Genomic DNA, 24,331 nt, shown 5'->3' with positions numbered 1-24,331 from the left:
AATGAGTGAAATCATTTGGTACTTGTCTTTCTCTGCCTGTCTTATTTCACTGAGCATAAGACCCTCTAGCTCCATCCATGTTGTTGCAAATGGTGGGATTTGTTTTCTTCCTATGGCTGAGTAATAGTCCACTGTGTATATGTACCACATCTTCTTTATCTACCGATGGACACTTAGGTTGCTTCCATATCTTGGCTATTGTAAATAGTGCTGCGATAAACATAGGGGTATCTTTTAAGTCTTTGATCTCTCCCATATTTGTGCCCACTTCATGTTATATAGATTTCTTATTTTTAATTCCCAGAAATTTGCTTGACTAACTTTACAAGAAATTTCACTATTATAAAAGTTTATTCATTAAACTAGTTTTTTCATTAATTTATCATTTTAATTTTTTCAGCTTTCTAATATACTAGTATTAATATATTAGTATATTTCTAATATACTAGTACTAGATTTTAACTTTGTAACTTATATTCTCCCCATGATTATTATTGTTATTTTTTGAGGAGCATGGGGAGAAGAGTGTTATCATTTGAAGGGTTAATTTTAATATTCCTAGTTCCATAACAAGTGTGCTTCATTTTTTTCTGCCTCCATTAAGTTTTCATATATGTTCATTATTCTAACAGCTTTAATATCTAAGACTCTAACTGGACATATTTGTTTTTGATAGTTGAACTATTTAGGTGACTGTTTTTGAGTTTTATTCAATTTCAAGTAGGTACATATTTTGTAAACATTGTATGATGACCATATATTTAATTATTGAAGTTCTTGAGTCTCATTTGTTATAATATTTCATCTTCACCTTTACTATTATTAGGCTGACAGCTCTGACCTGGCTTCTATTATTATGTTTAATAGTTATATCCCCAGCATCCCCCCCAAAATTTCTAATGTGGTATAATTTCAGAAGTCAGATATCCAACTTACTATATTAATATCTAGGTCAAGAAACTTAGGAGATTTAGGATTTTTCACCAGCTCCTGAACTGGGGGGCTAAGCTTTAAACAAGGTCCCATAAGGTATCATTTGTTTTTTTAAAACAAAAACAAACTCCTAAAGCTTTTGTTTTCCTCAGTGCAAAAGTAAATCAGAATTCAAACGACGTTAAAAAATAAAAGCATTTGGGCTGGAATTAATAATGCGATATTATAATGATAAATTAGTTCTGACAAGAGATGTGTCCTTTCGTCCTCTGAAATAAGTAAATAATCGAAGGGAGGAGATGAAGCTTAGCAGGGGCTGTTAGGGATTTTTTTCCCACCCATCACGAACATAGGGAAAGTCTACACTGTTTCAGGATCCTCTCTATTGACTTCTTTTTTGACCTTTCAGTAGGAGCAGGCTCACGTTCATCACGACGTACTCAGGACTTGCAATACGATGTCCAGGACAGCTGCTATCAGGAACGTCAGAAGATATCCAATTTCCTTTTGAAACTGTGCATTCTAAGAAAAGCTGCTGCTGCTTTTAGTTTCAAAAGCACAAGTGCAAAATGGTTCATATATCCTGAAGCCTCACTGGCGAAAGAGGATGCATTTGTAGGATGAGGCAGTTCAGCTACAGAACATTACTTCATCCCTTACCAGGTTAATCACAGAAGAGCCAGCCTCCGAATCGTTCCCTTCGAGTCCAGTAATCCCTATATTGTTTTATACCTGTTCTCAAGTCGTCACAGCTGACTTTTCTGTCCACCTTTTGGCATCCAGCCTATTTCCTATTTCCCAGGACTTACATTGCTGCAGCTGGTCCCTTCGTGAACAGCGCTGTTTTGTTTATGAATGAATCTCCTCACACCTAGTTAATGCCAGCCAGGTCTTGCTCTGGTCTCAGTCTCATAGTAATTACAATTTTCATGAGCAGCCACTTTTTTGTTCTGTGACAGCAGGGAGTACATTTAGCTATTCAGAATCCCAGGAAAAATCCATTGGAATAGAACCAAGAGTCCATTACTTTGTCCACCACCTTACAGGCACGAAGGAAGAACATGACATTCCTAAGTTCGCACATAGTGTGTCTGTATGAGTAGGACTGGAACCTAACTTTTTTGAGCTTAATCCAGTCATGTTCTAACTCTGTAAAGCCCCAGATTGAATGATACATTCCATGAAGCTAAATTATATAAAACCCATTAAAGAGAGCTAAATTAAACTAAGTACAGCAAAACCAGACCCAGCTATCCAGCCTCCCCATCTCTTCTCCAGCAGGCCCTGAAGCAAGCTTGCAAACTTTTCATTTGAAAACCACTACTGCGGAAAAAATTAAACCCAAGAAAGGGCAATTCAGGGTGCCAGAGGCCAAGGAAGGAGACGATGGGCTAGAGGCATGGGGAAGGAATTACAGTTTAAAATGGCAACTTTACATAAGGCAAACCACCTTGAGAAGGTGGAGTCTGAGCAATGATTTAAAGCAGGTGATGGAGCGATTCATGTGGACATCAGGTGTAAGAACATTCCTGGTAGGGAGAAAACCCATTTCAAACTCCTGAGCGTGTCCGAAGCTCAGTAAGCAGGTACATTTGGAAATAGGAAAGAGGAAGGTTTAGCCTTCCGGCCATCCAGAGAAAGCCAGAAAGCCCGGGGACACCTGTGGTGGCGATGTTGCCACTAAATCACCTTTGGTGTGATCTTCATTGATACACCAGCCCTCTCAACGCTCTCCCAAACAAAGACTGACCCAGCGTGCTTAAATGCACATGTGTGTGTGCATGTTTCTGTATAAATCATGTATCCATTCATGGAAGCTTGTCATAGGGTTCGTTCTAAGTGATATCACTTATTGCTGTTGTTCTTAGACACTTAGTTTTATGCCTGGACACACCTGTCAGACTGAGAACATGGAACAACCTGGACAAAATACTACACGCCTATGGGATATGTGATCATGTCTAGGCATGTTGTCTCCAAACATGCTACCCCCATGGTGGATTCTGAGAAGCTGCATCGTTTCTTTGAGGGATTCAGGGAGGCCATTGCCAAGAACTGAATTCAAGTCACGTTTTCCAGGATTCCACAAATCATTTGTTCCACTCCCAACTCTCAATGCTCCTTGACCACCTCACTCCCTCTCCCATAGGGTGGGCTCTGCCAGAATGCTTTTTTCTCTGACCATTCCTCCTTTTCCACCTGGAAAATTCCTGTTCTTCCCCCAAGACCCAGACCATTTAGTACGTCCTCTGTGGCAGGCAGAGTGGCTTTCCTCTCTGTGCTCCATCAATATCTTGCCCCTCCGACTTTGTAGCACACGTTACCTGCTGTCATTGCTCTAAGAGTGTGCTCGTCTTTGTCTTAAACCAGACTGTGAGCTCCTTCAGGACACGTGCTGGCAAATGATTCATTTTATGCATCCACAGGCTGGACCCAGTATCTGCTGCATCATAGGCTCTTCATAAATGTATATCTAACAAGTGTGTGCATAAGTCACACTGGTTAAGTCCTATTATGCAGGCCCACGCTTGTGTAAACTAAGTTTGGACATCCTTGGAGAAAATTTATATGTTGAAAATCAAAAACCGAAATCTCCTAATACCACGGCTCATTGGGATTATATAAAAAAGTAAACCACCTTGGGTCTCACCCAACATGAATTAGATTACCATGGAACCAGTTTTGATGATATTGGCTACAGGTCCTGGGAACTAGAATGATCATTCCCATGGAGGAAATGAGATTCAGATATCAGAGAAATCAAGTGCCTTATCAAAGATGCATTCGTTTTGTTATTCATTCCATGCATGTTTAGTAAAATGCAGACACTGTGCTAGATGTGTAAATACATCAGTGGAAAAAAAGAGACCAAGACCTCTGCTCCTACAAAGCTTGCATTCCATCTAGAGTTGACAGAAATAATTCATTGATTCCTTGTTAAATAGAGCAGAATAAGGGGGCTCAGTAAATACAAGGAGTGAGGGGGCAGGTTTTAGTGTGAAAAGAGCAGTGGGTTCAATTGAAAAAAGTGGCTTTTGCACAAAGATTTAAAGGTCGACTTCTTAAGCTCAGCAGGGTCTTCTATGAACTAGAAGCTCCAGTAACAAGGAACACAGAAAAGTGACCTAAATAACAGGACAAACCCAGCCAACATTCCTGGCTCTGTTTGCAGAGTTCTCCAAGTATCAGTGGCTTGTAGAAATGGCATCCATAAAATATTCTAATAGCACAGCCATCTCTAAGATGAATCCAGTCTATGCATTTTTAAGATAGCAAAATGTTTCCATCACCACAGTGCTTTGCAAATATTTTTAAAGATCAAGGAAATTGGCCAATTTGGAAATGTTTAAAATGAAACATTTTTACATCACCTCATATATTACCCATTCCTTAACAATGCATTATGTGAAGCCTGCAGAGGGGGTACAGTTGTTCCCCCACGACCCCCTGCCATCTCCTGGGATGAATGTGCTGAATAAACGCTGCTGGTAAAAGACCTGGTGATGATAGATGTGTGTGACAAATTTCTGTGGCGGTCGCTGTGCTTAAGGTAGGTAGGTGTTCCTTTACTTCCTGAGCGCCTATCAGATTTTGCCACTTGTAGGAAATTGTCTTGGGCAAAGCTATCATTGTTACTATTATTGTATTCTTGCCAGAAACTGCCATTTCAAAGTGTGTCCCTTTCTGGATTGAAAAGCAAAACAATTAGCCTGTATTTGTGTTGCCTGGGAGGCTACATTCATTTACATTCACTTACTGTTCAGACTCCCAGGTCCTGTCATTTGCACAATGCTTCTACACCCAGGCACACAACCACAGCAGGGCAGAAGTGGGTCCCCCAAGCCGGGATGTTGCCAGGTGCCTGGGTGGTGACTATGTCAGCTCAGGGGCCTAGTGTCCTCAGCGTGGTACCCATATCTATGTGCCGAGACACTTGACAGAGAGCCACGTGAGTCTGTGCTTTGCCAAGTGTCTGGTGGGACCTGCTTGCACAGGCCGGGCACCACAGTGTTCTCTGCTGGGGGAGGTCTCTCAGGCCCCTGCCCTATCAGCTTGTTTCTGATTTTAAAATAGGTTAATAACACTGACTTACACTGATATAGCACTATCAGATGAATAGTCCCTTTGTGCCACACCAAACCAGATTGGTGATAAAAAAAGATGGCTTAGTTACAAAATAATCTCTCTCGTCTTTCTCGGAGCCAATCTCCCCATCTACCGTGATATCCAGGCCTCCAGCCCATTTACCTCTGGGAACCTGCAGGGGAATCTCATGGATGCTTTTTGCCTACTGGCTGCTATCCTCTGAGTCTTTCTTTTCTCTGCCATTTCCCGTGATGAGTTATGTCAGTATTTAAGTCATCCGGGCATCCAGAGCAGGCAAGGAAAGTTTCTGTTCTGTTTGTACACTGCTGCCTAATAAACACACTAAAATTTATTGGCTCAAAATAGCTACTGTTTCATTTGCCCATGAATACAATCTGTAGGCTGGGCTCAGCTGGTCCTGCCGGTGCTCATCCCTGGGACTGTGATCAGCCGGCAGGTCAGCGGGGAGGTGGGTTCAGCTGGGATGTGGGCGCGGCTGGGCATCTTTGGCCACGTCGTCTCAGAACCTCTCCTGTTCCGTGTGAACTCTCCACTCTGTCCGTGTGCTCTTGACAGGTGTGTGATAGGATCTCCTGCGTGGAGGCTCAAAGTGTCCAAAAGCACAAAAGGAGTCGCTTCCAAGCATTCGTGAGGCTTAAGACCAGAAGGGGAACAGCATCAATTCCAGCACATTCTATTCGCTAAAGCAACTCACAGGCTAAGCCCGGATTCTAGAGCAGGGCCAGGACCAGTGTGAGGCTCGTAGTAAGGTGCCTCGGATACGAGCCTGAGTGAGTGGATCCTTCACTTTTGTGCCTTAGGCCCCACCTTAGTCCAGACCCTACTGGGAAGCCCAGGGCGTGATACCAGCAGCAGTTAGGATTCACTGGGTGTGATATAATGAGTCATAAGAAACACATGTTTGCTTATTCACGTAACCAAATACATATTTTCCAGGTATATTTGGTCTTCATCCACAGTTCCTGAAGATACTGCAGAGTCTTAAAGGTGAAATGGGTGTCTTATGTTAATAAGAGACTTTTGGACCCCCAACCAAGGACAGAGGCTGGGGGTTGAAACAGCCAATGGCCAATAATTTAGTCAATCATGACTATGCAATGAAGCCCTCATGAAGACCCCTGAGAAGCGCTTATTGCTTTTCTGGAACCTGCTTCTCTGTTGGAGAGAACTTTCATGCTTAGGGAACCAGGAATCTCCCACGTGCCACCGAGTCAGGCCCCATCTCCACGAGGAGAGAAGCGCCTTTATTTGGGACCTCGCCCTGTATCTCTCTTCACCTGGCTGTTAACTTGTATCCTTTATTAAACTGGTAAACCTAAGTGTTTTTCTGAATTCTGTGAGCCACTCTAGCAAATTAACCAAACCTAAGGGGGAGGGTGTGGGAACCTCCAGTCTGTAGCAGTAGGTTAAAAGCGCAAGTACTGTGACTGGCATCTGGAGTGGGGAGTGGGGGGAATCTGGTGCCGGCTCTGGGCAGACAGCATCTGAACTGAGTTGAGTTCGGGATTCAGTAGTGTTTCTCACTTTGGCTATTAAGAATTTGACTGTTTCCCATTTTCTTTTCTGTTTTTCCCTGTACATTTGATAATTTATCTTTTACTTTGCAGTCCATGATTCATTGTGTGTGTGCATACTCATGCCTGTGTGTGTTTGTACATACATTTGTACATGGTTTGAATGTGTTTTTTTCCTATTTGTATAGCCCACTTTTCCAGGCCCAGTTTTTGAGGTGATTTCCTATTCCCCATTAAATTGCCTAGTCACCTTTGCCAAAAATCAACTTGGCCATAGCGGGAGTAAGGGCGTGGCAGAATAGGTGAAGGGACTCAAGAGGCACAAATGTCCAATAATAAAATAAATAAGTCACAGAGATGAGAAGAGCAGCATAGGGAATGTAGTCAATCATATTGTAATGACTTTGTATGGTGACCGATGGGAGCTGCACTTATCATGGTGAGCATTTTGTAATATACATAAATGTCAAATTGCTGTGTTGTACACCTGAAACTAATGTAATATTGCACATCAACTATTCTTCATTAAGCTTTTTAAAAATCACATATAGATACAGATAGATAGATACAGGCATAGATTTAGATGTGTATAGATAAATAGGTGCATTTCTGTACTATCTTTTCTGTTCCATTGTTTTATGTGTCTATTTTTCATGAACACCACACAGTTAAAGTTGTTTTTTTGTAGAAAGCAATATAGTTGTATCTTTGTACCCAGTCAGAAAATCTCAGCATTTTGATCAGGACAATTAAGCTATATATATTTAATAAGTTATTGATACAACAAGATTTAAGTTTATTATACTGCTGTTTGTTTCCATATTGCCCCATTTATAATTTATTTCCTTTATCTTCTTTTATTTAGTTCTTGGGTTAACTGAATATATTTTCACATTCCATTTTTACTTTCGCTTTGGCTTATTAAATTTACCTAATTTTTTTAAATTTAATTTTCCAGTGGTTGCTTTATGGCTCAAAATATTCATCTTTAAGTTACTACATGCTACATTTAAATAATATTATACCATTCCTATGTAATGTAAGAAACATAGGACACTTCTATTTTCCCTGTCATTTGTGCTATTTCTATATGTTTTATTTCTTATGTTATGAGCCTCACAAAACATAATTGGTGATTTTACTTTATGTTGAAATGTTATTTAAAGAAACTAAAGGCAAGAAAACAGTTCTTTTTATTTACCCACATACTTACCATTTCTATCACCTTATTACTTGTTATGCATCATTTTCATGTGGCACAGTTTTTCTTCTGCGTGAAGAATCGCCTTAAACATTTCTTGCAGTGCAGGCCTGTGAGTGATGGATACTCTCAGCTGTCATTTGCCAGAAAAAGTCACCATTTCATCTTCATTTTTGAAGGCCATTTTCACTGTGTATAGAGTTTTGTCTTCACAAACCTTTTTTTTTTCTTTCAACACTTCCAAAATCATGTTCCTTTATATTCTGGCTTTGCTTTATGTATGACAAGATGTCTATGTTCATTTTTATTTTTGTTTCACTGTACAAAATATGTCTTTTTTTCTCCTGTGGATGCATTTAAGGTTTTCTCTGAATCACTGATTTTCAGAATTGAATGATGATATAATTTGGTGTAGCAGTCTTTGACTTTTCCTTCGTTGGAATTTGTCAAGTTTTTTGACTAATGGATTAAAAACTATATAGTCTAATACTCCAATGAAATGTGTAGGGTTTGATAGTGTCTGCAGGTCATTCTGTTTGGTCTTTGTGTGGCTCTTTTACTCCGTGCTTTAACTTAGTTTCCTTTGCTCTGTTTTTCAAATTGATTCATCTTCTCCTCTTCAGCATTTAATCTCTCATTAATTTTATCCAGCTAAATCAATTTCAGATATTCTTAAACCCTAGGAATTAAAAAAAATACTGTTCATTTTTCTTGATCATGCACAAATTCTCCTTTTAAGTTTTGAGCATTTATAATAGCATTTTTAAAGTAATTACTTGCTAATTCATTCATTTATTATAGCTGAGTCTATTCACCTTGACTGATTTTTCTTCCGGTGATACATCGGTGATACATTATTGCCTCTTCACTCATCTGGTCATTTTTGATTATTGTGTGTTTGCATTTTGTCCTCTACTTTTAAAGAGCATTGCAGTTTGTTTTGACGAGCAGTTCAGATCTATAACCTGTGTGGATCAGCTTGTTTCTTTCAAGATTTATGGTTCAGCTTTTTTCGTGTGCGTTTAAATTAGCCTTTGCTCTATGGGCTAGTTTAGCCCCACTGTCCTGCTGCAAACCCTACTGAATGTGTTCAGAACCTAACAATGCCTCTTACTCTGCTGTTAAATACTTGAACGTCCCCCAGCCCTGTGAGACTTCTGGGAATTGCTCAGATTATTGCTCCTTAAAAAATGTCCTTTTTTGGTTTCATGAAATATTACCCCGTTTTTGTAGAGATTAGTATTGAACCAAAGATTCAAGAGGACCCTACAGATTTCTGCTGTTCTTCCTCTGAGTTCTGCTCTCCTCTCTGGTTCTCTGACCTCACAAACCCCCACTGTATCAGCCTTTCCAAGATGCTTCTCTTTCTCCTCTTATCAATAAGCACCCCAGTCTCTGATTGGATTCCTTTTCCTGTGCTGTGATTCAGAAATTTTATTCCAGGCAGAAAGCTGAGAGGATGATATAGACCAACATCTTTACTCTCATTCTCTCAGGGAGCAAGTCCTGTCCTTTCTGTTGTTTGGTGTCTGAAAGAAGGGTTGTTTTGCTTATATCCTCTTGTTTTCTGGCTGCACATAGTGAGAAAGCACATCTTATAAGAGGAATTCCTCCATGGGTGAAGCAAAAACTTACTTATACTTACTTATATATAAGTAAAAAAAAAAAGTCCTTATTTTTTAATGTGCCATTTGGATTCCTTTCCTAATATCCCAAATTCACAATAATTTAGTTTTAATTTATACAAACTTAGTTTCAATACTACACACAAACTCTGCTCCTATTCAGGTCTACCCCAATGTTGCTTTTATGACAAATTACATCTTTACACAAAGTTTTCTTATCAGCATATATTCACATTATTTAATGCATTTGTCCTTCAAGTTGTATGTTGAAATATAGAGGTGTTATAAACTAAAAACACAATAATTCTGGCTTTTGTGCTTACTTATGCACTTCTTTCTACCAGGTTTTTAAAACATTTATTTTTATGGTTTTGAGTTACTGCACAGAAGGTCTCTCTTTATCTTTTATTGTAGGTCAGATCTACCAATCTTAATTTTATGTGTCAACTTGACTGGGCTAAGGGTTACCCAGATAGCTGGTCAAACATTATTTCTGAGATTTTGTTTATCTCATTATGTCTTCATTTCTCCTTTAATTTTGAATGATAGTTTTACTGGATATATAATTTTTCACTGACAGTTTTTTTTTTCTTTCAGCATTTAAAAAAATGTCCCCCTACTCCCTTCCAGGCTCCATGGTCTAATGAGACACATGCTGCTAGTTTTACTGAGGATCCCTTGTACATGATGAATCTCTTTTGTCTTACTGCTGCAAAGATTCTTGGCTTTTGAAAAATTGATCGTAATGTGTTTTGGTGTGGATCTTTTTGCTTTTATCCTTCTGGGAGGTCACTGATATTGCTGAATGTATAGATTTATATATTTTAGCAAATTTCAGATGTTTTCAGTTATTATATCTTCAAATGTTCTCTTTTCCCCTTTCTCCCTCTCATGTCCTTTTGGGGCTCTCATTGCATGTGTGTTGGTATGGGCCCCATAGGTCTTTTAGGCTTTGCTAATTTCTCTTCATTCTTCTTCCTTCTGAATCTTGGAATAATTTCACTGTTAACTTATCTTCATGTTCCCTGGTTCTTTCTTCTGCCTGCGCAGATATAGATATAGATATAGATATAGATATAAGTGGATATAAATAGCTAGACATATACATACAGAGAAGTAGAGAGGTGATAGACAGATGACAGAAAGATAGATAAAGATAGAGATATACTTAGATACAGGAATTGGCTCAGGTCTCCTTCCAGTGGGCATCCTGCCCTGTGCATATACATGGCTTTTTAAATTCCCCAATATGCACAGGTCACTTTTGAGTGACCCTAATTTCACAAAGCGTCTCTCTTCCAAGCTTTTGTTCCCAGACCTTTGATGCTCTACTATATACCTCAACCATAATCTTTTGACCCAGGAGACCATAGGTTGTTTATCTACTTTACAATATTTTGATGGAATGCCTGCTATTGCTCTACCCTGAGTGAGTTCTGAGTTAGGTGAAACAAAGGTAAATGACTTGTGTCAGTCCTCTGGGCAGATTAAAACCGACCAATACAATTCTTCGCAAATAAGGCCTATTTGGCTCGCTCCAGAATCTGGGACTAGAGTTGCACACTGAGAAAAGAAACTACTGTTTTTAAGAATGTGGCCAACCTGGGGACCACATAGAACAAGGGCAAGTGAAAATGCAACATAGCTTTCCTACCATTCCTTACCATTTGCTTTTTACTGTTTAAGCAATCACTTGGCTGCTATCAATCTTTTATTGTTTGCCAGAGTTATGACAAAGTTGCTTTTGACAAAATGCTTGATTTTTCTATGTTTCTGCTGGGAAAACAGGCTCTTGTGGCTGCGTACTCCCTCATATTTACTACTATCACTCCTATTTTTATTTACATAATTTTTGTTTGTTTTTCTAAAATGTCACTAGTAGACATCAAGAAGGAAGCAGAGATGAAATTAAGAAGGAAACTTCTGCTGTATTTCCGTTCTGCTCATGGGCTTGACTTTGAAATGGAACTTGACAAGGACTTTCACACACTCCATCTTTAAAGGCAGGTGGAGTATCCTAAAGAGAATTGTGGTCCTGCTGTTACTAGTCCTCAGCATCTCTGGTTCATTTTAGAGACCTCCATTGCATTTAAATGATTCCACATTCTCACAGTCAGTGTGCCAATCTTAGCAGCAGAAAGGAGATTAAAAAATAATTTTGACCTCCAAATATAGCAATATTACCAATTCATTTTTCTACTCAGGTCCTCAGATTAATTTTGGCAATGTATGTTCATTATTCATTCATTCAACAAATGTACAATATGTTCCTAACACATATAATACATGGTGTAAGTATCCATTATTGATGTATTGATATCAATTAATTAATATTAATTAAATTATTAAATTATTAAATTAATTGAATGATTAATTTATACTTTCATGGAAAAAAATCTCTGACCTCATGGAGCTTACATTTTTGTGGTAGATAGAAAAAAAGATAAATTAAGTGTACATATCATGTGGTATATTAGCAAAAGGCAAAAAAAATAAGAGCTGTGTAAGGGTATTTGGGTAGTGATGTCAATGAGAAAGGGTTTAATTTTAAGAGAATGGTCAGGGTAGGCCTAACGGAGAAGGTGACATTTGAGAAATGTGTCAAAGATGGTGAGCAGAGAATTAACAGCAAACCAAAAAGAGGGTCTGTCCAGCACAAAGGTGCCAAGGTGGGAGGATACCTGGCATTCATGAGCCACAAGGAAGCACCCCGTGGGGAATGGGTCAGGAGGGCAAACAGAGCGATTGGGCTGAGAGGTGTGCAGAGCCTAGACCCGGGGGGCGTTGTGGGTGATTTTACGCACTATGGTTTTTACTCTGAGTGGTGTAGGGAAGCATCTGGATATTTTTAGGAGGGAAGTGACGTGAGCTGACTTAGATTTTAAAGGAATCTTTCTGGCTTCTGTGTTGAGAATGAGCTCTAATGCAATAAGGTTATAAAGGCAGATGTTCTTTCTGTCCTTCCATCTAGATCAACCCTATTTCCTTCCCCTGATGTACCTTTCTGGGGCTTCCAAGGGAGAGTTATACAGCACAGGATGACATCCTCACTCTTTGGAACCAAGACCTTGAAAGCTTGTTTAGTGGTGTCTATTGGGCTGGGTCTCAAGATGATGAACGTCCCTGTCATTCTGTGGTTTGGTGGCTTCCCAGCCCAGCATGGGCAAGGTTCAATACCCTTTGCCTTGAGTCAATCAGATTCACAGTCAGTGAGTCAGTCTCTGCACTTGGGTCTCACTTTTCATTACTAGTTAAGATTCCATGGGTTGCAAGCAACTTAATAAAGATAAAGGATTTCTTTAACCTTGCAGTCATATTTCAACAAATACACAAGGGAAAAGATGAAGCCAAATTTCAGGAGGTGCTGATATCAGGATCCGGAGAGCCATTGGAAATAGAGGTCATCCCCAGGAAAATCAACAGGACTGGGACAGCCTGTGTCAAATTATCAGGATCTAAGCAATTTTGTCCAACTGGACAGTCACATTGTACAAAGGTAGCCATAGGGGGCCCCCTTGTGGAAGAAGGTGGGGTATTTTCAAAGAAGGAAAGATGGATCAAAAATTATGCAGTCCCCTTTTGATATAGAATATCTTATATATAGTACAGCATAGAGACAACTTATTTCCAGTTGGATGTATTACTTTTTTTTCTGATTGTACCATTTGGTAAAAGCCCAAAAGATCAGCTCAAGAAAACAGCAGATCTATGATGTCTCCAACACAGTAGCCCCTAGTCACATGGAGACATTAAACAGCTTAAGCGAGAGTAGTCCAAAATAAGATGTAATATTAGTACAAAACACATAATGGATTTTGAAGGGCAATTAAAAACCATAATGTGAAGTATCTCATTATATTTTATTTCATGTCAATTTATTGCATAAAATAAAATATATTGTTGAAATTAATTTTACCTATTTATTTTTAGTTTCTTTTAATGTTGCATCTAGAACATTTTAGATTAGATATTTTGTTCACATATTTATTTTAAAATTATTTTCCTCATTCTAATTGGATTTTTTAATTGAGATATAATGACACACAGCCTTATATTAGTTTCAGGTGTATGACATAATTATTTGATATTTGTATATACTGAGAAATGATTATGACCATAAGTCCAATTAACATGTTACCATACATATTTAAAAATTTTTCTTCTTCATGTCATGCAAACTTTTAAGATCTCTTTTAGCAACTTTCAAATATACAATATTATTAACTACAGGCATTATGCTGTACATTATATACTCAGGACTTGTTTATTTTATAACTAGAGGTTTATGCCATTTGACCCCCTTCACCCATTTTTTTCACCCTGCAGCCCCTGCCTTTGGCCACTACCAATATGTTCTCTGTATCTATTCTATCATTTTTTAATTTTTGATTCCACATATAAGTGAGCTCATACGGTATTTGTCTTTCTGTGCCTGACTCATTCATTTAGCATAATGCCTCAAGGCCCATTCACACTGTGTCCATAGTGGCTGCACCAATTTACATTCCCTCCAACAGCACACAAGAGTCCCATTCCTTCACATACTTGCTAATACTTATTTATTGCCTTTTTGATAAAAACCATTATTCTAACAGATGTGAGTTAATAACTCATTGTGGTTTTGATTTGCATTTGTCTGATAATTAGTGATGCCGAACAACTTTTCATGTACCTGTAGGCAATCTTAGCTCACATTATATTTCCACTGGACAGCTCTGAGCTAGATTCATGGTTCATTTTGACACAGAACGCACAACATATAAAATATATGCAAATATTGCTAGAAGTACACACGGCATAGCAAATACTGTCAGTGCTCTTCCAGGGTCCCCTTGGACACCCTTTATCATATCTCTGAATTTATGTCCCCCTTCTGTGCACTTTGCTTCTAATGGGCTGTCCCTGCATTCTCTTCAGATAAATACTTTTTTCGCTACCTCCTTCTGCATGCGTAGGAGCTTACATCCCCCTCAGGAAGCTTCCAGCCAGTGCTTGACTGTTACATGATCAAGAAAGTCCAGTTCCTGTGCTTTGAGTTTTGACAAACCATGAGGTACAAACTATACTCCAGATCTCCCCACAGGATCAGGCTGAGATTAAACTTTGCTTGAAATCACACCCTTGACTAACTTCTTCCCCTTCCCTGTCCTGTTTCTCTTAGGCTTTTACCAGTTTATCTTGGGAGTGCTGCCTTAATAAGTCATTTGTAATTGAATCCTTGTCTCAGGCTCTGCATCTGGGAAGCCTGACCAAAGACACATTGTGATGTTAAGTGGCAGCCGGACAGATTTTAGTAATAAGGCTGTGATTTCTGAAGAACACATTTGTTTCAATGCTGCAGAGAATATTTTGCTGACACACATGGAATCTACAGAAAATTGACAGCTGCAGAGTCTTAACCAATACTTCTGTTCTCAAATGAAAGACAAGTAGTAAGCGCACACAACACTGAAAGGTGATGTTTAATTGTGAAAAATATTTTCTCTGGCTACTGAGAAAAGTAACTTCTCCCAAATGAGAGAAAGTTCATCTGAAAAATAATTCTCTGACTTACAGAAAAACGTATTTGGAATATTCTTCAATGTCACATGTAGACATGGGAAGGGCACGCATGACATACAATGGGACATCTTCGGTTAATTAGATAAGTGCCCTTGAACTTGCCAGGTCTATTTGTCAGATTAAATATGGATCAATTCTAACTTAAACTCTGGCAAAAAAACAAACAAACAAAGCAACAAGACAACAGTAAGAAATGAAGCTTAAAAATGTAATAAACTATGCTACCATAAGTACAATGAAAGAGGAAGATATTGAAAAAGAATAGAACTCTCGTAAAGAAGCTGAAGGCAAAAAGTATAGTACATAATAATCCATTTCTTTGCCCCTGTTAAAAAATAATGAGATTTGAAATAGAGATCAAATTTTTTATCTGCACTTAAAGCTCTTCTGTCATCCTAGAACAAGAAGTCAGCAATGTATTCCTGTTTGGTGTAAATGTACATTTTCCACAAGACGTATCTCTCTATCCTATCAATGCATCTCCTTTATCCAATTTTCTCACTGATTAACCCACCACTTTGTAATTATGGTCACAACAGGGCACCACAGATGCTGGTTAAAAAAAAAAATGTACTGAAAAGCAACTGAGGCAAAATATCAGCAATATCAGGAAATGTTTGAAAGGTTGCTTCCTTTAATATACAAAGCTGACACATAAAAAGATAAGGGAAGGTTGCATTTATTCTGGCTTAAAGAAAGCCCAAGATGTTGTAGTGGGAACCAAGAAAGGGGGCAGATATATTTGCCTGAAAATGAAAAATCATTTTTTTAATAACAGCAAATATTTGCTTTCAGTTGAGAGCAAATCGATGTCACTCTTCTCAGAAGTAGTGTTAGTTGTATCAAAAAATGACCCCTTCTGATGCCGTCCTCATCTCTGCACAAATGCGTCATACGGGAGGAAGGCATCTCACTAAGGAGATGTGTTTGCACGTGGATGAGAAGCTATGCCTGGGCGTGAGCAGAGGGAAAAGGGGCCAGGACACTGCGAGTTGGGGAAATACACCCAGTGAAGGAACTGGGAGGGTTTCCCAAGGGGGAAAAGAAAACATTTTATTCATAAGAGTTAGTAAATTGGTCAATTCACCCAATAGAGTTAACAATGCAGTTACACAAATAAATTCATTAGAATAGGACAAAAATTAAGATGCTCAAATCAGCTGCACTTATATCTACATACCATCAGGATTTCCTGGGCTTCCACACAACATTGCTCTCTCTATGCTTTCCTCAAAAATTTGCCATGGCGGCCAAGCTGACCTTGATTTTTCATATATACTAAACAACAGCGATTTTGTTCATCACATCATCTACATCTATGCACAGACTTTTCAATACAGTGAAGGATAAGGAAGAACATCTATGTTTATTACTAATGCTCAATAAGAAATACTTCTTTGTACAAGTTTCCCCAGTGGAAGTAAAATAACAACCAGGAATATGGTTCCTAAAACCGATGAGTATTTGGACATTGATAGTCAAAGCTGAGTTTGGTGCCCTCTTAATTGTAGAATCAGCTCTTCTTTATTATTTTTATCAATGCAGTGTGGGTTGATCTCATGTACATATCCCCATATATGATTTTTCCATCCTTCGGGATTGTGCTGAAAATGGCATCCATGTACAGTATATGCCTAAAGCTAATACTGGTTATTTTAACATCAACTACAGTTATAAATGAGCTCTTCAATACAAGCAAATTTTCCAGATGCCTAAAGTTTAGTTCATTTTAAGCACCTGAACTTGTAATTTTAATGTGTTTAGATATACTTTGAAAAAGCAGATATCTCTTCCACATACCCGTAGGCAAAAGGATTCAATGGAATTTCACGTTTTTTTCATTACTCAGAATTATCTTTGTACATCTTAATTAATGTGTTGTTCTAGAATACATTGAAGGGTGGAAAGTTGTTTCCTGCTAGACTGAAATGTCCAAAACTGCTGTGCAGTTCCATTTTCTGAATTCTCTCTCTCTCTCTTTCTTCTCTGTTTTATTTCTGCCTTTCTCCTTTTATTAGTTACTATGGGTTAGAAAGTAGGTAATGAAGGGCAAAGATTCTATTTTAGAGACAAATAGATATAAAAAGGATCATAATTTTTGTTTCCCTATTGATTACCTTTTGGGCACTGGAAACCAAATTCTCTAAACCTCAGTTTCTTCATTCTAAAGTGAGCATAATAATTATACTTACCTCCGAGGGTCTGTGCAAAGGTGCAATAAGGTGTAATAGGTGAGTAAGTGCTCACACAGGGCTAAGTGCCCTTACTATTCTCATCTTTGTGGCTGTTATTATTATTGTAATTTGTTGTTTTCATAAAGCTCTAAGGAAGTCCAAGGAGATCCAAAGCTCTGAAAGAGGATCTCAGAACAGTGCAAAGAGCACAGTATTAGCACGTTAGAGCACACATTAACCCAGGACACCTCTGTTGCCCATTTCAATTCACCTTATTCTTGGTTCTTAGTTTTGCTCCATGTCTCCATGACTGGATGCTCTATATAGTGATCTCTGAAGAAAATGGGTTGTTTCTATATTATATAAAGGACAGTAGGCCCTGGTGCTAGGGAAACACTCCTGACTCGGAACCAAGAAGAGCAGTACTATCTCAAACACAAGGCAGCTTTAGAAGGAGGTGTTCTTCATGCATGAGTAGAAAATGGCCAATGCCAAGTGCCTTTACAATTGTTCCATTTATTCAGTTAATGCATTGCTTGTTGAAGTCCTCCCATTGTGGGTCTTCCAGGAACCATGACCCAGAAAAGTGGAGCCTATTTTTATGAAGGTTCTTGGTGTTCATGTTGTCTTATTCAGGGAGGCCTTCCAGGTAAGGAATACAGGAAGGAATAAGTACCAGGTCCTTAACACATGGACTGCATTTATAGGTCTTCGGTGCATCCTCACAGATCCAGGAGAAGCTAGTCACATGGCCATAATTTAAACACTTGTTTATTTGAAGGCAGTCTCATGAAGTGTCACGAAGTCTCTCTGAAAGAATAGCGTGCTAATCACTGTGTTAGAAGCTGTGTGACTTCCGATTTCTTTTACGAGTTCGATAAATTGAGCAACCTAATAGAAATACAAAATCCATTGATCTCATCAACCAATTACAGATGAACTTCCCTGAGTTTAGGTGAGCCATGGGAAAGATATCTTGACTCATCCACCAGAATATAAGCCTAGGAGGGCAGTTTTGTTCATTGTTTTTTCCCCAGTGGCCAGCATAGTACCTGATACCCAGCAGATGTTCAACAAATATTCATTGAATGAGTAGACGACTTAAAAGACATAAAGTGGCTAGGCCAACTCCAAATATTTACACTATTGGTATCACCATCACTCTAATTAAAGGTTTATTCACTTTACATATGAAATCAGCCGTAACTGGCTAAGAATAATCAGCTGTGGGGAAGCAGCCATAAGATGCTTTAGGAATTTGCAAATAGATGTATGCGTATACAGCATCTTGTCTCCTCCAGGGTACTATTTTTAACGGACATCAGGAATCATATTGTATTAATTTTTGCATCTCTAACCCCTAGTACAAGAGGTATTCAGTGTTTGCTGAATGGGTGTTGTATGCATCAGACAGCTGGGTGGGGGCTGATCTGAAAGGACCCATGTGGTCTGACTCCTGTATTACCGCTCAAGCACATCCACTGAGATGGAAGGAAGGTCCTTTAAGCAGGCTTCTGATATGTGATCTAAGGGAAGTGGGAGGTGGAAATGACAGTCAGGACAGGCCACCTTGTTCAGCTGCACTTCCACTGAGCCTGTCAATACAAGTGATGAAATAACTTCTCTGCCCAAAGTGTCCAGAGGTGAGAGCACTGAAACATCAGGGTACTTTCCTGTGCCTCTTCCTTCTTCTGAATCTGCATTTGTGATGGATTTCACAATCACATATCCATTAATCCGAGCGCTTCTTAAGAGGTAATCATAATAACTCGTCTAGATCTAATGTTGCAGAGAAACATTTTATGGCCCTAGGACACATTTCATCCAAGTTATTATAGTCCAATTACATCATGTTTTCTTCCAAGGAATGCCAAGTACTTGAGGGACAATATTGCAGTCACTCTCATTGGTCTCCTGGAAATAATTGACATAGGTATAGCCTTGATATTGCAGATAAAACTATCTTTTCTTCCTCCCCAATGAGATGGAAAAATGCACTTGCTTACCTAAGAGCACACAATAGAATTACACAAAGAATATTGGGCTGAGAATGCAAATTCTCTCTATTCCATTAGCGAATACATGCAGCCTTCCTTTATGAAAATATCAGATTTGTATATTGTGCTTTTGCTGACCAAGAAACTACCATGTCAAGTGGCGAAGTAAATATCAAGTAAAGGGAATAAAACTTAAAGTTTACTAAAATAATTTCTGGGCTATATAATGACTCATCACAAGTGGCTAGCTTTAAACCAAGCAGCCTATTGGACAGAATAATGAGATAAATGACTATAACAGTATTTATTATTATCTATTATATATATTTATAGTAGATTAAAGGCATTTAATCAATTTACAGTTGTCAATCTTATGAATGACTGTAATTTAGACTTTATTGTCTCAATAGGGACCTGAAGCTCTTATGCTATTATTATGTGGAAAGTCACATAGAAAGTAAAAGTTGACTCAGAGAATTCAAATCTAGTGAGTCTATGACCAAAACTCAAGACCTTGCCACACCTCATGCTCTTCTAGAATACTTAAATGAGGAACTCAGCCAAACTCTATTCTGTTGCATTTAAATAAATTAACTAAGCATTTCAGTGAGTGAAATTCTTCCAATGAAGGCAGCATCCTTACCTCCAGTTTCTCTAGGTGGGTAACCCCACGCAATTCCTTAGAAGGGAATCCCTCCCAGAGTGAGGGGCAAGCCCTTGTTATCAACTGGACCCAGAGAAAGTATGTAATCATTGCCACAAGATCACCTGCATGCATCTTATGATTCTGTCTACTGATGTCTTAAATAAGAATAAATCCTCAGAAATCTTGTGGAAAATTCCTCTGACCCAAAAGAAAAATCAGCCTACCCGCTTTCTGTAGGTTGAAGTGTCTTCAACATTTTTAAAAGATTCAAGCCACCTCTTAACAGCAGCAGTTTCTGCTTCAGCTGTTGCAAATAGAGCAGGATCCCAGTGGGCACAGAGCAACAAGCTCCATAAAGCCCAAGACTTGGACTCAATGTCCATGGAAGACCCGTTGAGAGAGAGCAAAGAAAGCTCTTGGGATTGGCTTAATTTCATCTAGCCTCTCCATCTTGCCAAACCTTTCAGATAACAGAGCATGCATATTTAAATTTGAAAGGTTTTTTAAAAATGATTATTTAATAAAATGGGGATGAAGGAAGCAAATAACTATTGAGAAGTAACATTTAATTTCTAAGAGTGCCCTCGGACACATTCCACAAAGTGAAGCCATTGCAGTTACTTGGAAATTCATTGCCAGAAACATTAAACTAATTCAGGCTACAGGAATGGACCCAACTCATAAAGTAGGTGAAAATGACCCTGGTCAGAAAATAAACATAGCAGCAACAACATACAGGACTAGAGTTGAAAATGAGAAATCCCAAATCAAAGGCAAAATATCGAGCCAATTATCTCCCAACTCAGAATCTTACAGCATCAACGTTCAGGGCCGGAAAGAGATGTGAGACGCCCTCCAAGGCGATAGGCTTCCTCCCAGGTAAGAATGTATTTCAGCCATACTGAACTGATGGATTTTGACATGTTTTTAACTTCAGGTTTCACTTTTTATTTAGTTTCTACTTCCCCATCTGGTCTGCTCTCCTGTTCTAAATGTCAAAGATTATTATTTTCATTGACTGGACATATTTAGGATGGGATTTCCAAGTGGTTCCTCTCTGTTATAACATCAGTATTGAAAGAGGGGAAATGGCAGGATTCAGCCCCAGCTTGCTTTCAACACTGCTTCTCTTGTTTCCCACCCCCCACCCTTCCTTGGTGCGTCATTGGTACCCAATCCCTTCTCACTGCTGATTGTAAACGATTTCCTCCAAGCTGCTATTAGGTATTACCCGGTTTGTATCTCTACCCTCTAATCTATTGAAGACATAGTCAGTAACTGAGATTAAATACATTTTATTAAGCTTTTTTATTTTGTATATTCATTTTTATATCCCCCCACTCCAATGGGAAGAAAACACCCTAGAAAAATAGTTGATATGGAAATGAGAAAAATCAAGAAATTATTTTTAGGCTACTACAATCTTGTTAGATTTTTTTACTTCGCTTGGGCTGAATACTGATGCAGTCGTACAAATATATATTGTGATATACGTATATATATGTGTGTACACACACACACAAAAGCACTGTAAAACTGACATAAAAGGGTCACCTTGATTTAAAACAACATTCTTGAGGCCTGTTCTCCCTCTCAGCATTTATATTTCTAGAGCTATCTCTATTAAAAATTAGAGATAGTGGCCTCTACTGGGTCTTTATAAACCTCAACGGAACAAAATTAAATTGGCCATTGTTTTTCTAACAAAGTTTCCTGGTGAGATAGCTCTATGGAAAGTAAATGGAATATGTACCAGCTTGTTCTCATTTTGAAAACTTTGATGACTCTTTTATAGATTTTCTGCAAAGTAATTAAAGTCCAATTAATTGGAAAAATATACACAATGGGTTTTCTGAATATTGCACCTCCAACCAAAGCAACTTTTATTACCTTAAACGGAGCCAACGTTGCAAGTTTAAATTCTGAGCTCCTAAGCAAATATCTCAGGAAATATGCCCTTGTACTTTGTTGGGTATAAAATGAACTCCTCTCCAGTGGAGGGGTGTCTCACCTCCTCTTGAAGTCCATGATAGTGCAGTCAGTTTGAGTAGCATGCTGGCCCCCCTCTCAAATCTAGTGGCTATCCACACAAAATTATGTGTGAATACAATACTTTTAGATGGACAAGAAAAGCTGACCACTGACGGGGATCCAGAGGGAGTATTTCTCTGACATGAAGTATTACCAATTAATTTGTCTGTTCTGTAAATCTAGATTTTCATTTCCAAAAAAAATACATAAATTCAGTGGTTGGTTCCATGCTGCCCCCCTTTTTCTCTCATTTATGCTCTATTTGTGAATAATGCCAGTGGTAGTTACAATTTCACATTCTCATTGGATTAACACAGTCAAGACTTATTTTTCATTCATTTTCAGTCTGATAGAAACAGTAGGGAATGGACCTGTGCTCCATGCAACCATTCAGGGATTCATACTACATAAGGGCTCTTTTTCAAAACCCAGTTCAGGATTTCCTTGGCATAATCCAGCCAACAGATGGGAGGGAGGGAGCACACGAGGAAGGCATGTTTATGTATAATTTCTGATACTTAAAACTGTAAGCAATGAATTATTTCCACTCACAACCCACTGGCAAGCCCTGCTTGCATGGTCTCTCTTACATGCGAGGGGTCAGACTACATAGTTAATCTGCACTTTACAGGAAGAGGAAATGGGTTTGGTAGGCATCTAGCTAGCTCGGCAACATTTTCTAGGCTTTGCTTCTGTTTGACCTTCTCTTTCTCCCTTCCCAGCTCTCCTTCCTTCACCGAGGAAAACTATCATGGGAAGGTGATAATCTTAATTTTCTTCTCTATGACTTCCATTCTTTCCTCTCATGTAGGTAACACAGATTGAGTTTGAGATTCAACAAACATCATTCAGAGTCTGACACATGGCAGGCATGGAATTATCATCTACATTAGGCCATTTAATATAGAAACAAACATGATAATCTGAATTTTAAAGTGAGAAATCTGAGGCCCTGGAACAAGCCTACACAAGTAATTTGTGGAGTCAGCATTTCTCATTGCTCCCGCGAGGGGTTTACTTATCTCTCTAACTGAGCTGATTCTTTAACCAGCAAGCATTTTACGTTTTTTTTTTCCTTTTAATTTAATTCCTTTCTTAGTTCCTTTATTATTTGTGCTCCCTTTTCCAAATTATTATCTAGTTGTCTCCAAACAAAACCGCCTTACCCTCTCTGTGTCCCTATTAATGCCTATTATGAAAAAGAACAGTGCTAGCAATATACTTGTATCATGAAAAAGTGTGTTGTTTTGTAAAGAAATTAGAAATAACAATAGAGCTAGTGGTATCAATTTTCAAAGCTTTTACAAAAGTCCAGAATCCCCACAAAGTTTCCATGAAAACTGATTTTCTGGAGGAAATAATTTAGTCAAGCAGTGTATTTTTCTATCTTATTGGGGTTCATTTTGCTGGTATTGTCTAATATGTATCATTTCTAGAGTCTGGTGTTCTGTTATTTTCAATACAAATAAGTAGTATTTCAGCTGCATTATTGTTATATATTTCTAGCTAGCTTAAGAATCCAGTAGCAATGTAAAACATTGCTTTCCTGAAAATATCTGCTACACATTTCAAATAACTAACAAAAACATTTCCTACACTAGCTCTTTTTTTTTAAATGGGCATCACCTCCACAGTTCTCTTTTGAATCCTTTTTGTAACCTCATCTGTCAACCAATGCTTACCCAATACTAGAGAGTTTAAACTAATTTTCTACCTTCCCTATAGTGTCATTTGTATAGATCATGGCTTCTTCCTTCCTTACATTGTTTCATTTCTTCCTATATTGTGGGGTCACTGATGGCCATTCTACCTGCAGCTAAACCCCCTGTCTTGTTCCTGACACATGAAACCAGGACTCACATCTGGCCCTTTCCTTCAATCCTCTTCCTCTTCTTCACAGAATCTAACCTGGGTTTGGGAATCTTGGTCAGGTTGGGCTAATTTCTCTGAGCTGTTTTTCCCATATCTTTGCAACTTAGAGTCATGCCAGTGTACCATCCAAAGCCACACTTTGCAGATGGTTAAGATCAAACGTGGGTCTGTGCATCAGACAGCTCTCTTCCAATGTCCAGTATGGAGTTGGCACTCCACAAATGTGACCTCCCGGTATTAATTATCTCTTGCACATAACAAATTATGCAAACTTAGTGGCTTAAAACAATGCATATTTATTGTCACACAGTTTCTGTGGATCATTGTTGGGGCATGGCTTAAGTGGGCCCTCTGTTTCACGCTCTCTAAGAGGCTCAGTTAAGGTTTTAGAATTTTATCTGGAGGGACAATAGGGGAAGAATCCATCCCCAGCCTGATGTGATTGTTGGCAGAATTCAGCTCTCCAATGCCTACTGGACTAATGGCTTCAGTTCTAGATGGGCTGTAAGAGAGGGGCTGCCTCACGTCCTTGCCTCCTCACGATGGCAATTTGCTTTGTCACAGGTAGCATGAGAGGCGGGCTGTCATGAGGATCTGCTAGCAATATGGAACTTACCATCTCTGGTAACCAATCACTAAGATGGCGTCCCATCGCCTTTGCTATTTAAA

At 38.7% G+C, this 24,331-nt stretch overlaps 1 protein-coding gene across 2 annotated transcripts in view; it reads right to left on the bottom strand.

Annotated features, from left to right (window-relative positions):
- Nucleotides 1-24,331, bottom strand: part of AGBL1 (AGBL carboxypeptidase 1) — an 834,111-nt gene that overhangs the window by 97,486 nt on the left and 712,294 nt on the right. Inside the window, exon 25 of one of the 2 annotated variants that reach the window (XR_008994687.1) lies at nucleotides 10,329-10,422. The exons of the other annotated variant lie outside the window; for it this stretch is intronic. The gene's annotated coding sequence lies outside the window, so the exon portion shown is untranslated. Of the gene's footprint in view, nucleotides 1-10,328; nucleotides 10,423-24,331 lie in introns of those variants that run through there. 2 annotated transcript variants of the gene reach the window in all.

Source organism: Manis pentadactyla, chromosome 18 (assembly GCF_030020395.1).
Source record: "Manis pentadactyla isolate mManPen7 chromosome 18, mManPen7.hap1, whole genome shotgun sequence".
In the NCBI taxonomy this organism is placed as follows: Eukaryota; Metazoa; Chordata; class Mammalia; order Pholidota; family Manidae; genus Manis; species Manis pentadactyla.
The sequence above is the reverse complement of the archived record's forward strand: the minus strand, read 5'-3'. Positions and strand labels throughout refer to the sequence as shown.